This window comes from Tachypleus tridentatus, chromosome 10 (assembly GCF_004210375.1).
Source record: "Tachypleus tridentatus isolate NWPU-2018 chromosome 10, ASM421037v1, whole genome shotgun sequence".
NCBI lineage: Eukaryota > Metazoa > Arthropoda > Merostomata > Xiphosura > Limulidae > Tachypleus > Tachypleus tridentatus.
In genome coordinates, this window is record NC_134834.1 from 133,920,367 (window position 1) to 133,937,660 (window position 17,294).

Here is a 17,294-nt window from a genome sequence, read left to right on the forward strand (position 1 = left end):
TGAAACTGTACACATTGCTGGTATTCATTTCAATATTTAATAATGTAATTAGCTAGATATGACTAAAATATAACACCAAATGGGAAGAAATATGTTATTCCAGTCATTAGTTTTCTTCATTCAGAGTGGCGAGTGCATACGTGACCATATACCCCTGTATGTCTGTAGGTTTATATTTTCAAAATTATAAATTTGCGCATTTATGATATATAAACTCATTATAATTTTGTTTTAATGTATCAATGAAAATTTCTGTTTCTAAGTTCAATCCCCTTGGTGTGGATTCCTGTACATGGTGAGGGGACCTCCCAGGTAAGGTTCTGTTCTTTCAGTTTACCTCCCCTGAGATCTAAACATCCACCCACGTGTTTGCCGTGCGTGGTCTTGAATTCCTGTAGACGGGCGGCCTTGGGGTGGCCCCCCTGGAGTCAATCGGCTGGTCCACTTGGGATAGGGTCAACCAAGTACCAGTGTTGGATGTTCTCAACAGGTGTTGTGGACATTGCATCTGATGGTGGTATTTGGATATAGTGCTAACAAAACCCTGCCGTTGCTGCAGTATCCTTGTTTGGTATTATAGTGCGTCCCCTTGTAGGGATCCATGATAGGTGGGGTCAGTGGGCACCGAAATATTCCTTTTTTTTATTATGGATCCTCCAAATAAAAACTTAAATAAAATAGTGAAAAAACAGTCCATAGGTAAACAACCATGTCTTTAAGATTCAGAGCAGCAATCTTCAACATCTCTAACACTTGTTGTACCTCATTTTCTTATACTACATTCACTTTCAGACAAACCTTTAGGGCAAATATCTCCCTTTTTCATTCAGAAGGGATTAGAGGGACTTGCTGGCTCTCCAAAGTCAGTAAAGTAGCTTGGATCTGGTGACATATTGGTGGAAACATCCATATCTCAACACAGTGAACTCCTCTTGCATTCAAAGGCGATTGGGGATATACTTATTAAGGTTACACCTCATGCTACTTTGAATTCGTCACGAGGAGTTATTGTTGAGAGGGATTTGAAGAACATTATCGAGTCAGAGATTTTCGCTGGTTTCTCCACCCAAGGAGTTTCTGCAGTGAGGCGTATCTCCACTCGCAAAGATGGAATTACGATGCCGACCAGTGTCCTCATTCAGACATTTACATTTACATCAACACGTCCACCTGCCACCATCAAGGCAGGTTATCTTAATTGCAGGGTACGGCCATAAATTCTCTCAGATGTTTCCAGTGTCAGCGGTTTGGTCACTCAAAGACGTCATGTCGTGGTTCCTTGACGTGTGTTCGTTGCAGTGGCAAGGACCATGATGCTTACGAGTGTGAAACGGACCCTCATTGCATCAGTTGCAATGGCTACCACCCGTCCTACTTTCGTTTTTGTCGTAATTGGTTGGAAGAAAAAGAAGTACAGCATTTGAAAACGATTCCTAACATTACTTATCCTGAGGCTCGAAAGTTACTGTTCACCACTTCATCTCGGACTATGCTGCTGCACTTCGTTCCACTACTACAGTAGGAGTGCAGACGGATCTCTCTGTGCTTTCAAAAGAATCGTTCTCAAACCAGGTCAAAGTCTTTTGACCTCCATGTTTAAATAAGTTAATGAATCAACTTCAATACCCATCTCTTCCTTACATACATTCCAGAAAATCCCAGGATCCACTTCCTTTCGTTCTGGGTACAGGCACTACCTCGGATACATTTTCTTCTCCCACCCCAAAGTGCAAAACGATCATGCGTTCACGTCCTCAGTCGTTGGAAACCTCTTCCAACAGAAAAGACCTGCCATATTGACCAAGGGCAGGATCCATGATGGTCGATAAACCTCCCTCGAATAAAGACAGTGAAGAAAAAAGACGTGGTCGTAAAGAGAAGGGTTCTCCGCTCAATTCGCCTATGTATAAATAAAAATGGCGACCTTGATATAATGGAACTGTTGAGGTTTACGGTCTAATCTGGGTGACATCAAAACACTAATTGCTTCCTATCATCCTGTATGTTTTTCCTTACTGCAAACATTTCTGAAACCTGCCGATATAGTCACTTTTCGGCGGTTTTCTTTCTACAGAAGTGACAGGCTGTGTAATGGATGAGTGCATGGAGAGGTGACACTATTGACTGATCAGCATGTGCCCACCCTGTCTTCGGCACTCGACACACTCTTGAAAGTCTCAGCCATCATTGTTTCCTTGGGTCATACCATCACTGTTTGTTCTCTTTACCTGTCGCCTGGAGAGACCTATGATCAATCGGACTTTGATGCTCTTGTTGAACAGTTCCTTCTCCCTTTTTAATCCTGGGGGACTTTAATGGACATCATCCTCTCTGGGTAAATGCTGATATTGATAGGAAGGGTCGCTTAATCTTGGATTAAGTTCACAACCAGCATATCTTCTACCAACAGTTCCAAATTCATATGGGACAAGATTCAAAAGGTGAGTGGACAATATAATTCTGTCCTCCTCTCGATCTTGCTCTCTGATGGCCAAGAAGTTGCTGATACTCTAGGTGAAAGCTTTTGACGGGTATATAGCAATTCTGCTTCATCCTCCAACTTCTTAGCGATAAAAACGGCCAGAGTGATCACCTCTTTCCTTTTGAGCTGATTGTCTCAATGACTATAATCGCCCCCTTACACTGGTGGAACTCAAACTGGCTCTTCATGGATCTAGCAGTACACCAGTCAGACCTGATGATGTACACTACAAAATGCTGCGCCATATATCTCCTGCATCTCTTGCTATTCTTCTGATTGTTTTTAACTGGATCTGGCAGGAGAATGTTTTTCCTGATGTCTGGTGCCAGGCTATTGTCCTACCTTTCTCTAGGCGTGGAAAGGATCCCAAGATTCTTTCAAACTACCATCCAGTTGCTTTGATGAGCTGTCTCTGTCAGACCACAGAGAGGATGGTTAATGCTCGTCTTGTTTGGTTCCTCGAATTGAACGACCTCCTCTCGCCCACACAGTGTGGGTTCCGACGACAGCGCTCCACCATGGACCATCTGATTCGACTTAAAACGTCAATCAGAGAAGCCTTTCTCAAACAACATCTTGTATCAATATTCTTTTACATTGAGAAGGGTTAGGATACAACATAGAGGTATGGCAGTTTGCGAGACCTCCATATATATGGGTTACGTGGCCATTTGCCCATTTTTTATTAAAAAAATTTTAACGGACAGATAATTCCAAGCGCTTATGGGTTCAACACTTTCCCGTTCTTTTTTATAGGAACTTGTAGTCCCTGAGGACTGTGTTTTGAGTGTCACACTTTTCAGTATAAAGATTAATGCCATCACTTAACAACTCCCTCTTACTGTTGCAAACGGGCTCTATGTTGACGACTTTCACATCTGAAGTTAGTCGTCAAACATGAGGTATATTGAGTGGCAGCTACAGACTGCCCTCAGTCGTTTATTGAAGTAGACCATAGAAACGGCTTTAACTTCTCTCTCTAAAACCGTTTGCATGCACTTTTGCCGCCAATGAGGAATTTATCCTGATCCTGAACTCCGTAACGGTGAAACTGTGCTGCTGTGGTCTCTGAAACAAAGTTCTTGGGGCTTATTTTTTATCGTAAGCCGACCTTTATACCACACATCAAGTAGCTAAGGGACAAATGTATATAAGAGCACTGAACATCCTCTATGTCCTCTTTTCCACCAGTTGGGGAGTGGATCGATGTTCTATGCTAAAAAATATATCGTGCTAAATATATAGTCGAAACTCGACTATGGATCACTGGTCTATGGCTCTGCCAGAATCTCGGCCTTAAAGATGCTGAACCCCATTCATCATCAAGGAATTCGGCTCTGCACTGAGGAACGAAGTTTCAAATCATCCCACATGGGTTTGTGTTTTCCTTTCTCGGTGGGCCATACTTTTTAGAGCAGACGATCTGCCATTGCTTTTTTTGGCCTTTGTATCCAGGCGCAGTTGGATGAATTGGGTCTATCCTTAAAAAACATTGCTGTATCCACTGGTCAGCCCATCTTACCATGGCTTTTTACAGTCCCCAAATGTGATTTATCTTTAAGTCATCTGAGAAAAGCAGACACTCTTAATTGTAAATACTGTCTGTTATTTGCTGAACATCTTTTGAATCATCCTTCCATTCCTATTTATACAGATGGTTCGAAATCAGGTAATTGTGTGGGCTCTGCCATTGTTTGTTGTGGTTCGGTGGTTGCACGCTGAATCCCCTTTACAACGTCTGTATTCACTGCTGAACTGTACGCCATTTCTCTTGCCCTGGATTACGTAGAAACTAAGCATTACTCAAACTGCACTATTTATACTGACTTGCTTAGTTCACTACTGGCCCTGGAATCGCTTCACGTTAGTTCACACCCTTTTCTCGCCGATATTCATAACCGACTGGCTTATTTCTCTTTAACATCTGCTTCTATCCAGTTTTTCTGGACACCGGGCCATGTTAGTATTCGCGGGAACGAGCTCGCCGACACCACAACTAAATCTATTTACTCTGGCACTATCACCGCTGTGCCTTTTCTATACATGGACTATGGTTCTGTATTCAAGGCTTAGCTCTGTGCCAGCTGGCAGTTGACTTGGAGTGAGCAACGTGAAAACAAGCTTTTTCAGAGAAAACCCTATATTGGACTTTGGTCGTCTTGCTTCCGTAATAATCGGAAAGAGGAAGTTGTTATAAGTAGATACGCATTGGTCAGTGTTTTTTAACTAATCATTTTCTTTTATCTGGAACTGATGCACCAGTGTGTAATCTTTGTAACACTCATATCACAATAAGCCATATTTACTTCTTTGCCGTCGTTATGACTCTCAACGACGGCACGATTTTAAACATGTTCTGTCCCAAGGTTTGTCCATAACTGTAGACAGTGTTATTGGTGATGGTGACACTGTTCACCTCGAAAATGGTTTTAGTTTTTTTAAAGGCCATTAATCTTTTTAATGCCATTTAAGTTTTTAACTTATATATTGAACTTTTTTTTTAGTGTGATTCCCTTTTAAGAATCACAATCCATCTTCTTTGATTTGAAATTAGAAAATGGCCGTAATATCAAATAACTTGAGACCAGGATTGGAAAGGCCAACTTCAGGTGACTAACGCTGTTGTTTGAAATACTCGTTAGTTATCCTGGTGAGGTATTATTAAAATTTTATTACAAGTCTTTACATTTTCTATTACTTTACTTTTTGAAAATGGTCATAACGTCAAATAACTCGGAACCAGGACTGGATACGCCAAATTAAGGTGACTGATGGTGTTTTTTATAGTTACCTGTTAGTCTTACTGGTGAGTTATGATAATTACAGTTATGCTAAAGAAACTCCTTTACAACTTGTATTACTGCTGTTTTCTCTTATTGCTGTAGACTAGATGTAAACATTGGTTTTATGCTATTTATGTTTTTCTTAAACTTTGTTTTGTTTTACTTTAATTTCCTTTTATGAATTTTACTAAATTTACTTTAATTTTAACATTTTACTGGATGTTTGGTACAGATAGCCTAGCTGCTTTGTACCATAAAATACCAAATCAACCAACCAACCAACTAAGTTCAAGAAAATATTGGTGTTCATTTTGAGGAAACGTTAAAACAGTGATAAAAAACATGATACTGAAGCTACGACATTTGTTTAGTGACTAGAAAAAATAAGATTTGCAAAAAATATTAAAAACCTCTATTCAAGTGAGGTAGTTTATTTTAGTTTTGGCTGACTAAAATGTAGATAGGACTTGAACCGAATGTCATAATATTCTGTACATGACAATAGGTTTGGTGTTTTCTTGGTTTCTGAATTTCGAGCACAGCTACACAAGGGCTATCTGCGTTATCCATCTCTAATTTAGGATTGTAAGACAAGAGGGAAGGCAGCTATTCATCATCACCCATCACCAACTCTTGGGCTACTCTTTTACCAACGAATAGTAGGATTGAACGTCACATTATAACTGCTTTAATCACCTGGCCATACTGGGACTCATTACAATAGAGAACTAACTATACAGGGATAGCAATAATATAAGTTGCATTAAAGTAATGGGTATTGATGTTCGTTGTAATAGAACAAATAAAAGATCCCTACTATTAAGAGGCATCATTGCTACTGGATATCACTAAGCACGCTGTATACGGATGGACCGAGTAAAATATGGTTACCGTATTCAATCTGTTACAGTATGATACATGCGCATAACTGTTAAACATAATTATGTTTTTGTTTGAGTATCTGATTGTCATTATATTATTCCATCGCTTGTGAGAACTAACTAACAACCATAGTGTTTATCTTTCTTTTCACGCATTAGCCAAAAATACGTTAACTTTTCGCAATGGCTTTAGTACGACAGAAAATCAGTTTAAGAGCACGTGGGAACAGCTCTCACTAAGCACTATAGTGCTTAGTACAAGCTAAGAAAATCATAATTATAGTATAAACGATGTTATCATTACCCCTTGAAGCTAGCTTTCATGCATAAATTGGTGTTCTTTTAATTTAAAAGCTTAAGTACAGGATAAAACAGGAATCACCAGTCAATAACAGATGAAGATTAGGTGATTGTAACATGCAGAATACTCAATGGTTTGAACGACTAAAAAATTAATACATATAATATTAAATTTTATTGGCCACACATTCACAGAATGCACTAACTTTCAGTGAGGGGAGGAACCACAAAACAAGTAATTAAAATATATATTGTAAATGCAAAATGATGTAGGGGTGGCAGTACCAAAGATAATGCAAACATGAATACAGCTGTACATTTTTCATCTTCTTTTCTTACTGTATGTTCCTCAACATTTATGCTCTTAAGAAGTCAAGATTATTACCAGTGATGATTAATAATCTATTTTAGCTAATTGTATAATACAATATCAATATCTAAAGTCATTGTACAAGTGCAATGAAGAAAGTGACAAACTTGATATGATATTAACAATATACGTGTATGAATTATACAAATAAAACAAACTACATCGATGAATTTGTATTTTTTTTTAAGGGGGAACAAGTAATAAAAAAATTGTAAATATTTGGTATATGTATGGATGGAAATGCCAAGAAGTACTAAAACAAAGTAGAGATGAGTACATAAACCACACAAAAATCACTACATAAGTAACCAAATCTTTCGAAGAATAACTTTCATCTACAACTAGATGTTAAATTCCTGTCAGTATCATAAATTCAGGTTGAATAAAAGCATTTAAAATGAATAATGTTATATGGTCTTACAGTGTCTAATAACCATAAGTGTAAGGTTGACTCATTAGTTAGAGGCTACTCCACTACGAATTTTTATATCGTTGGTATATTCATCCCTACCCGCTTCTCTACTTTTTGCCATTGTTATCCCCACATCATACTTGTGACATATAGTGTATTTGACTTGTATGATATTTTCCTTTAATTTCACTCGTGTTCTTATCTTAGAATATTGAAATAATATTTGTTACGTTAAAGATGAAACTAATAAGACTTGCTGCAATAGAACAGACACTAGTAATATTTACCATATCAGAACAGGTGAAGGTACCATTGTTATGTTAGAATAGATAGCATTAGTACTCACTTTATTAGACTAGAGGACAGCACCCTCTCCTTCACCACAATGGTACAGCGGAATTTCTGTGAACTTACAAAGCTAGCAGCCAGGTTTCCATACCCTTGGAGGGCAGAGCACAAATAACTTATTTTGCAGTTTTGTGCTTAATTTCAAACAAACAAACCCGAAGCAGAATTTGTTATATAGAACGGTAGCAATAACATTCATTCTATTAAAATAAAGGACAGCAACATGTTATAGTAAAACAGATATGAATAATATTTATTAAACTACAACAGACAGCAGTAATGTTTATAATATTACAATAAAAGACTTATTATCCGTTACAATATACCAGAGAACTAATACTCTTAACAGTTGAGTGTGTTTTGTTTCTTATAGCAAAGCCACATCGGGCTATTTGCTGTAACCACCGAGGAAATCGAACCCCTGATTTTAGCGTTCTAAATCGGAAGACTTACCGCTGTCTCAGCGGGGGAACTCTTTAACAGTTGAATAAGACCAGTAGTATTCCTTACATTAGATTAAAAAGCATCAGTTTTTGTAAACTAAAACATAGCATTAACCATTTATTATATTGTAACAGAGAACAACTTCTTTCGTTGTACTAAAACAGGTAGAAATAACATCATTTTTAATTGAATCTCTGTGATCGTTCATTGATCATGTGGTTGGTATTTAGTATTTTTCAACCTGGAAGTACGACACATAGCTAGATGAACGACTCGCACACCTCAAGGTTCAAGCATAGCCGCCCATGCTTTATAACTCTCAACCACTGAAAGGAAAACAGCCAGCAGCCCATGCCGCCTACTTGGATATTCTAAATGAATAACAGGACTGGTTGCCATGTTTGTAGCTTCAAGTAGGAGCGTTGTTCAGCTGCAGGAATCTTGGGCCTTTAACACCACTTACCATGTAGTTAATATTGTTATTACCCTCTTCTTAACTAAATCATAAACTATTGTTTTTCTTTTTAGAAATTAAGTTTTCGCTTTAGTGGGATTAAAACAACACATTTTGCACAAAAAGATACAGTTGTGCATACCAGATGTTTGAAAATTTATGACTCGATCATCGTTGAAGTATCCCGTGTGTCTAATATCTGTTTTAGTGAAAACAAGATTTTGAAAAGTACTCTTTATTTGGTACTATACTGTATGATATGTAAGATATATAGACGTGTACATTTATATGTACGTGTGAGTGTGTGTGTGTGTAAAGTGGAATTTTTTAAATACGATTTTATTATTGTCCACTTTATACATACCATTACGATTTGCAGCTCGCCCTGCCTATGGTATTTCTGTTTTATCTCGCTCGCGACACGTTATTGATAGTGGGCAGACATACAAACAGACTTAAGATAGGTTCGATTTAATCAATGAAAGTGGGCCAGAAGAAAAGTCAATCACAGAATAGACGCTCATGTCGTAGGAAAGTTTTGTGTCCCTCTTCTGGAGCCGGCGAATAAGGTAAAATAATTTAAAAAATAAAAATCACCATTATTTTATCAGACAGAACCTGGGAGATATTTATATCATCAGTTACAAATAATAAAAATATGCTTCTATTGTACCAATCAATACCAAACTTGACTAAAATACAAGGAACACCATTATATAAACCGGAGCTTGCTGTCATGCGCCACCTCTGTCGCCCTCTATTTTCCTGTAATCTTTTGGAACAATAAACCCTTGTGTTGCTTTCGTTGTATATACAGCTGTCATGAGTGTATGGAATTGGACAAGAGACGGATGAAAAAACTTAATTGTGCTTTAAATTAGTAATATTTACCATGGACACAAAGGGGAAATGTGTTTTTATGTATATTACAGCCATGTGATATTTCGTTTGTCTGAAATGTAAAGAAAATTACTGTTCTAATATGAAAAAGACTTGTTTTTTATAAACACGCTGCGTATAAAATCGTATTTGCAGTGGATTTTTCCGTAGAAATTAATCAGGCATACGAAAATACTTTCGTTCTAATTTATACTTGAAAATTTTCATAAACTTTAGAAATTTCCACAGCATATAAGAAATATCAAATTTTTATTAAAAGGAATAAAAAATATACATACGAATTTAAAAAAGAAAAGAAACAACTTGAAAAGGCTATGTGGTTTGGTTTTTTTTATTTTACATGTTATTCGAATGTTAATGTTATTCAGCTCTATTGAGTTTGGGTTATAGGAAGAAGATGAAGAGAGATTTATAGGGTGCTGAGACGTTCATAAAAATTCTTTCTGTTGATCAAAAGCTTTTACACCTTTTTTGTTACTTGTTAAATATTCTTCTTCTTTTTGTTACTATTTGGACATTTTTATTCTTTGTTATATTACTTTTTAAACATTTCATTATTTTCTCTGTCTTTTCATTACTCATATTCTTTCGTCTAATTGCACAGATAATTTTACTCCTTACTATGTTACCTTCTTAAACTCTTTTTCCTTTTTCTACCACTTTCTTTTGTTATTCCTTAAATATATATATTTTGCTTGTTCTGTTACTTTCTTCAATATGTATCGGTTTTCATTTCAGTTTCACATTTTTGCTTTCTCAATAACGAAAAGAATGTACCAGACTCGTATTTCTGTTCGTTTTCTGATTTGAAAACCATCTTGTTTCTCTCTGTTATCTCGTTTTTACGATTCTTATCATTACGATCTTATTTCTATTGCACCATCATAATCTTGATTCTGTCTGTCTTCTGCCTTGATAACTTACATCTTCATGGTGTTGTTTCTCTCTGTTCTCTGATAATAAGACTTCTAAGGTTTTGTTTACGTCTGTTCTCTTATATGACGATTGCACCATAATGGACTTGTTTATCCTGTTTTCTGACATCTCATGCACCATTACGGTGTTGTTTCTGTTTGTTCTCTGATAATATGACTTCTAGGGCCTTATTTCTTCTATCTATCCTCTGACAAAACGACGTGCACTATTATTTTCTAATGTTCTTCTTATTTCATTTCTTCGTTAACATCAGTTATGAGATCTTTCTACTAAAACCTTCTTTTGATTTCCATATATTTCCCTTTTCATCTCTGTCAGATATCGCATTCTGCTACTTTATTTTCAAACGGATTTCTAACCATTTTAAACTCATCGACTTTTCATACAAGCTTAGCTGGCTTTGTGTTCAGAATGGCTAGTGTTCGTAGGTTTCAGGGTCAATTATTTCTGAATGTATAGTATTAACCTAACCCTTCCCCATGGTGGTATAACATATATGATTCGAAATTTGTTATTGCTGAAGGATGTGTAGCACAGTTACTCTACCATACTAGAATGTGCTCATAGATAGGTAAAAGATGGAGGTATCCAATCTTTCAGTTAGTGTAGATAAATTATGTCGTCTGATACAGCTGTATAGATTAAACTTCATAGATAAAAATTTAAATCTAAACCACTTGGATTACAATATAAATCTGTCAAAAACGGGTAACATGCAATTGGGTATTTTTGAATACCTGCATACTTAAATGATATTTTATCATTTTTGTAAAAAATAATATCATATGATTTTAAACATTTCGACATAGTTATAAAATTTCGCAGAAAACTGAGTATATATTATATCAGTGTGAACATGTTTACCTATAATATGCGGTTTATCATTTAATATTATCTTAATTCAAACTGTATATGTTTCAAAATGAGAGCTGCACTTAGTTTGCTCTCTGATTATCACTTCTTTTTTTCTAGAGCAGTTTTCTAACCAGTCTCAAGATAAAAATTATGAAGCTTCTGAAACCTATTTCTTACCATGGATGTTCATTAGATGGCGTTTCTACCTAAATATTAGTTTGTTTGTTTTTTTTGTTTCAATACGAGTTTTCATGAAAGGAAATACACTTCGTTGATCAGTATCCTATTTGTTCTATAAGATCAGCTTTTGAATAAGATCCATGATAGTGATTGCCAGAGAATTTCGGAGTTGTGGTTTCGTCAAAGGACACACATAGTTTGATAAAATTATATCGGAGTTATTTATTAGATTTAAAATTAAGCAGTGTATATAAAACAATAAATTTGTGCTAATCAGCCATATTAAACAAACAGTGCTACAAATGATCTGACTGAACGAGTGAAGAAAGTTTACATGATGTATGGATAACGATTAGATATTTGTGCTTGTGACAACAAATTCATTATTACTCAGAGGGCATGGCCAGGTGGGTTAAGGCGTTCGACTCGTAATCTGAGTGTCGCGGGTTCGAATCCCCGTCGCACCAAACATGCTCGCCCTTTCATCCGTTTGGGCGTTATAAAGTGACGGTCAATCCCACTATTCGTTGGTAAAAGAGTAGCCCAAGAGTTGACGGTGGATGGTGATGACTAGCTGCCTTCCCTCTAGTCTTACACTGCTAAATTAGGGACGGCTAGCGCAGATAGCTCTCTTGTAGCTTTGCGCGAAATTCCAAAATAAACCAAACAATTACCCAGAGGGTGGATTTACCCCAGTGAAACTTGTCTTCTCTCCCCTTCCTCTTACTTTCTGGTCCTCGATCTTCTAACCCTTCCGAAAAAAAAAAAGTTATTAGATTATGTGTTGAATATAACCTAAGTTATTTAACTCTGCTTTCTTATATTAACTTACACATTTTCGTCTTTTTGTATTTCATTAATATATTAAAATATGCTTACCTCAAATATTTTTTACCAACATGCTTCAGGCTTATCATTTTTAACCTCTGTACCAATTCAATCACAATCAGGATTCGTTGTTTCGTACGTAACGCCATCATCCTATAGTTCAAAATTCGTTATATTTAATTTTTTTCAAACACTGACATCTTTTGCTGTCCGTTCACGTTAATTTAAATTTATCTATCCTAAACTTCATGTACAGAATGTCTTTCACGCTCAATGAAATCAATAATTAGATGTTTAATTAGCGAGAAACCACAAAATCATTGTATATTTTGGAGGTACGTCCAAAATGACTATCCTCATTTAGAGATACATAAAGAATATCTTGTTTCATTTATAGATAAATTACAGAATACCTTTATTCACCTGGGACACGTTAAAGTAGACATTGTTGAATTTGTAGTGTCTAATAATACACTGTGAAACTTTGTTAGAATTAAAAATACGTTTTTGAAGTTGATAATATAGCCAACATACGCATACTCTTTGAAACGGAGTACGGCCAAATGGTTAAGTATCAGATTATGGTTCCACATTTTGTGTCTCGTTACAGCTCACACAAAAAAGCGCTATACATTTTAGGGCCATAGGTTCGTTATAAGAGCGGCAATCAATTATCAATCTCATTGTTCATTTACAGGAGTCCACAAGTTGGCGGTAGTGCTGAGTACTTGCCTTATTTTTAACATTTATCTTCAAAATTAGGAACAGCTAGCGCTGATAGTCCTCGAGTCTTTTTGCACGAAATTAAACAAACAAACAAGCTAATGCTTTGTAATTTGTCCAAGTGTGGTATTCAGGTTCGTTATTGTCTAACAGATAACTAAGATGTAACGCAATATTAGGGAAGTGGAGAGCATTCGTTTGCAAAATAACTAAATTAACAAAGATATAACTCAAACACTTGTATAAAACAAATAAACAAAATCTCTGGCTGCTGGACGTGTGCGTGTTTTCTTATAGCAAAGCTACATAGGGCTATTTACTCTGTCCAGTGAGGGGAATCGAACCCCTGATTTTAACGTTGTAAATCCGTAGACTTACCGCTGTCCCATTGAGGGTGTGTGTGTGTTTTCTTATAACAAAGCCACATCAGGCTATCTCTGTTGAGTCTACCAAGGAGAATCAAACTTCTGATTTTAGCGTTGTAAATCCGTAGACTAGCGGGGGACCCCAATGAGAAACCTGGCTACTGGAAAAATACTTCTGTACTCAGTGAGGGCAGAAAGGGTTGTATTTATATCATGCTATTAATCCTCTTCATATGTTTCAAGGGCTGTATTTGTATCATGCTATTGATCCTCTTCTTATGTTTCAATCGCTATATTTATATCATGCTATTGATTCTCTTCTTATGTTTCAGGTCTTTTTGATATTTCAGTAATTCAAGGCTGTTTTAGTTTATTTGGAATTACATAATGTGACAAGGTGCATTTGGTTAAAGAGTTATTATTTTGCAGTTATATAAGAACAAAAATATAGTAGTTTAGAACTGCTAAGTTGCAATTATTTGTTGAATTCGCTGGTATTATCACGAATGCATTGCGAGGTGTTTGTTTAAACGTAAGTCCGCAAACTGGGATATCTGCAGTGTGTCCATCGCAGAAATTAAACCCCGAAGTCTAGTGCTACAAACTTTGAAACATATCGAAGATCCATCGAATAACAATGTATTGTTCAAGTTGATTGAGATGGTACGTTGTTATACATAATAACACAATTAATAATGCATTGTTGGACATAGTAATAGTCTAGTAACGCAATTGTGAACTATTTTTTATATGCAGAATTTTCTCAACCCAAACCAGCCGTTTTTACATCTATATTTTTCTCTACAAGTGGGTTTTCTCGTCATCACTGACGATGATGAGTATGGCTGGGAGGTTATCGGAGACTTCAAAATAGTGGCATTCCTGATGGGTCTCCAAGGAGGCTTTACCAAGTTTCCCTGTTATTTTTGCCTTTGGGACAGCAGAGACACCGCAGCACACGATAACAGGAAGCACTGGTCACGACGGACCGAGTTCTCTGTGAGGAAGCACAATGTCAAGTGTAAACCACTAGTGGACCCCCAGAAGGTCTTGTTCCCACCATTACACATAAAATTGGGTCTTATGAAACAATTTATAACAGCTCTTGATAAGGAGTCCGCAGCCTTCAAATACCTTCGAGACTTCAAGCCTAAGCTGTCTGAGGCAAAGGTCAAAGCTGGTGTCTTCGTTGGACCACAAATAATGAAGATCCTGGAGTGCACAGAATTCCCCAAGAAGCTCAGTAGAAAGGGAAAAAAAGCTTGGGGCAGCTTTGTCGCAGTGGTTCGAGACCGAAATTTATGTGGAATTGGTTGAGGCTCTGGTGAAGAACTACGGCAAAATGGGCTGCAGGATGTCCCTGAAAGTCCATATCCTTGACACTTATCTCGATAAATTCAAGGAGAACATGGGAGCATACTCAGAGGAGCGAGGCGAGTGCTTCCACCAAGATATCCTGGACTTTGTACGCCGCTACCAAGGAGCGTATTTGCGGGCTGATACGTGAAAGTGATTTACATTACAGTCGCAAATCTCGAAAACCTACTCACTTCTAAACATTTTTGTTCATTTTTGTATAACTTTAGTATAAATACATGTAAATCTTGATTCATATGTTGTTTTATTCAGACTTTATGTAAATGAAAATGTGCAAATTTGCCCGTTTTTACATAGAAAATAAGTTAATTTTTAAATTTCATTATCCAGGTCACAAAAGCAAAGTTTGAAGGGAATAATAGTCATTTTCTGTACTTTTACAACATAAGCAATTAAGAAATAACGTATACTATCCAGGAACATCATATGTCATTTAACAGAAATATTATCATTGATGATGTAGTATGAAATATCAAAAGCTAAGTTTGGTTTAAGAACATAACGTATGAGGAATTATGCTTAAACATCACTACATGTTTCACAGATATGTAAAACTTCAATATATCTAGAAGTGTTCCTGAAAAATAAACAGCTGATGTATGTTGCCAGGCAAGTTACCGAGGTTTTTATATTAAATTCAACGTACTCAAACCGTTTTCACCGTTACAACTTCTGTACTGAACAATTATCGCACGTCGTAGCTGTTTTTTTTTTTTTAATATTCTTCTTTGCTGTAAAAACTGTGCTTTAAAATAGTAATTGTTGAATACTATTGAACCTAAAGATATTAAAAATACGTTGTTCAACTTGTTGATATTTGTTTGTTTGGCAGACTTCCGACCTCAGGAGTGGATATCCCAACCAGTCAGTAATTAGTATATTTAGTTGAGTGGATAATAATGTAGCCACAGTTGTTTTAAAAAAAGAGAGAGTTCAGAATGACTATCTAGAAGGAGTCGGTTACCATCTGTGGAGTGCGTCATGTACCAATCTACAAACTACATACTCGTTGTTTCTAGGTGGGATTGAGGAACAAAGAGGGGTGATGCCTTTTTTATGGTAAATAGATATATTTAAACAAAGGACGCCGTTTCATCCGCTAAAGAACACCACTAGCTACTTCACTTACAACTACTGTGTTGTTTTATATATTTTCAAATATTTTATATTGTTTCAAATAATCGCAATGCATTTCCATTGTGTTATATACACTTCTAGAACTTACCATAAACTGATGACACTGCATTTTATTGAAATGTTTATTATGAAACAACTTATTGTTATTGGTGGATACTAAATTATATTACAAACTTTATAGCGCTACGGCTAACAATGGACCAAAGGTATTATATTTTACTGTGAAATTTATGATAGTAGAGTTTAACACAGATTAAACAGAGGACAATTTATTGCGATTTATATTATGTAACAACTGCTGTGGACTGAGGACGCTGCTGCAACATATTGTATACTGAAGACTACATTTTGTTGCAATATAAAACAACAGTTTGTTAGGGATTTAGAACACTACAATTTAATAAAATATTTATAACATGATATTTTCCTTATGCAATAAGGAAATTAGAGTTTACTATTTATTATATTTAAGCTTTCAGCGTACTATGATACAAAATTCGCTATGTTGTACAGAATAATACATCTTACTATCGACGGAAATATTACATTTTACCATGATGCTGCTGATTTGTATGGTATTGCAACTTATTATAGGTTTAAACATTAAATTTTACTGTGATATATATGAAATTACAACTTGTTATAGATTGGGGACACTGCAGTTTTGATGTAGTGAACAATAAACAGCTCATGTATGATATTAGATAAGTTACCCAGGTTTTTATATTAGATTCAATGTACTCGAACCGTTTTTACCGTTAAAACTTCTGTACTGGACAATTATCGCACCAGTGATTGAAACGTCGTAGCTGTAGTGTAAATATTCTTCTTTGCTGTAAAAACTGTAATTTAAAATAATAGTTGTTGAATACTGTTGAACCTAAAGATATTAACAAGTACACATCTTTGAACCTGGTGTTATGGTTAAGAATACGTTGTTGAACTTTGAAGATAAGTAGTGTAACTTATAATAATAAAACTAATATAGTATAATATAATACTCATAAACAGTAAGTAATACAGGTATAGACACAATACAAGTAAGAATAAACTAGTAAAGTGTAATATATAGTGGTTTTAGTGTGACTAAACACAACGATAAATTACACGGTAATTTATTTCTTAATTTCAGTATGAAAAATGTTTACTATAAAATACATCAAAAAAACAATGACATTCATTACAACTTTGGGATTGCTTTTACTCTGGATTAACAGAATACCCCCTCCCTTTGTTTTTTACTAACATAGTTAGTAAAGTGTAACACACGGTTGTGTGTTCTAAATTGTAATTAATAAATAGGCTGGAGAAGTATAAGTTATAGAAGGTATTCTACATGAGGACATTGCACTTTATTGTGAGCTATATAATAATACAGCTTGTTACAGACTGGAAATACTACGTTTTACTGTAGTGCACATTTTACCAAAATTTATTAGTAGTTGAAAACACCAAATTCCACTGTGAAATTAAACTTATAGGTTGAAGACAATACCTTTTACTGTAATGTATAGCATAC